The 1,278-nt window shown below is 40.8% G+C and overlaps 1 long non-coding RNA gene across 1 annotated transcript; it reads left to right on the top strand.

The window, feature by feature from the left end:
- Window positions 1-264: 264 nt before the first annotated feature.
- Window positions 265-1,272, top strand: LOC139029230 (uncharacterized). Its single transcript, XR_011481515.1, has 3 exons — window positions 265-367; window positions 685-753; window positions 1,122-1,272. It is a non-coding gene; the product is annotated as an uncharacterized lncRNA (long non-coding RNA).
- Window positions 1,273-1,278: the final 6 nt, after the last annotated feature.

Here is a 1,278-nt window from a genome sequence, read left to right as displayed (position 1 = left end):
ATTTTGTTGGCCAACCAAAATTACCAAAACGTTAACCCGTAATAAGGCTAGGGTGGCTGAATGTAAATACATGGCTCTGAGTGTAAYCACCTTTTCACTAGAAACGTTCTTGTGTTCAAATTACCGTCAGTGCGAAATAGCTAGAAACCTTTCGTATTTCCACTTGGCTGCACCTACTGTTACGATAACGATAAATCAAGTGCAATACCTGCGTCGACCTGTGTCGAGCAGCAAAACACCGGAAAGCTTCTAGCCTACCGGAAAGTTACAAGAAGAACAAGAATAGTTACCTCATCCGGTCATGTCACACTTGTTGTTTATAGATTTTTCTCCCACACCAGATGTCTGGACCCTGGACAGATAACAGGTAGMTCGCCAGTTCGTCCCTTGTTGTCAGAAATACAGCATGCATACACATTTGTTTAGTGTTTGTTAAAGTGTTTGGTTTAAAAAACGTGTTAAACCAGTAAGGAAGGTTACGTAACTAAGGTCAATAAAGTTGCATACACAACATAGAATGTGTGGATATTTTTGTTGCATTACTTGCGTATATTTGGATATCATTCTCACTTATTATTTTAGCCACCTATACATTAGGCTATATATTCCCCTTTTTCCTCTTTGCATCTTCAAAGAAATACACATTGCCACTTAATCTGTATTCATCTTGTGACTTTTCCTTAGAAGAAGGAGAGAGGGACCCTAGGAGGTACGTAAAGGAGTTGATGAAATCCTGTTAAGACAGACAATCAGGTGAGAGGTCCTAACTAGTCAATGATCTAAATTTATCAAAACTTGTAGACACTGTAGCCTTTAAGGACTGGAGTTGCACACATGCCATAGAACAACATGAACAAGGAAGTGACAGACTAATAGTGCAATGTTGGTAAATGGTGACAGACTGACTGATCTGCAAGTAATAATAAATATGTATTTGTTATGCAAAGTGATTTGTAGATCAGTCAGTCTGTGTGGAGAAGGATGAAGACCTTTAGTGACGTGCAGGACATAGTAAAACACACACGCTATCAATGACATGCAGCTTTTGTCATAGACGGGGGAGGTTACTATGTGAAGGAATGTGTTAGGATTGGAAGTTTTCTCTTTATGTTTCTTTTGAGATGGTATGGCCTCTGAGGACCCCCAAGACCAACTGGATGAGGCTATTAAAATGGCAGAACGCCTTGCTGAGGAGCTCAACCCAGAGAAGGACCCACAAGCCCAACTGGACGAGGCCATTAATGAGGCAAAAAGACTGGCTGAGAAGCTCAACCCAGA

The sequence above is a fragment of the Salvelinus sp. IW2-2015 genome, linkage group LG18 (assembly GCF_002910315.2).
Source record: "Salvelinus sp. IW2-2015 linkage group LG18, ASM291031v2, whole genome shotgun sequence".
Taxonomy (NCBI): Eukaryota; Metazoa; Chordata; class Actinopteri; order Salmoniformes; family Salmonidae; genus Salvelinus; species Salvelinus sp. IW2-2015.
The sequence above is the reverse complement of the archived record's forward strand: the minus strand, read 5'-3'. Positions and strand labels throughout refer to the sequence as shown.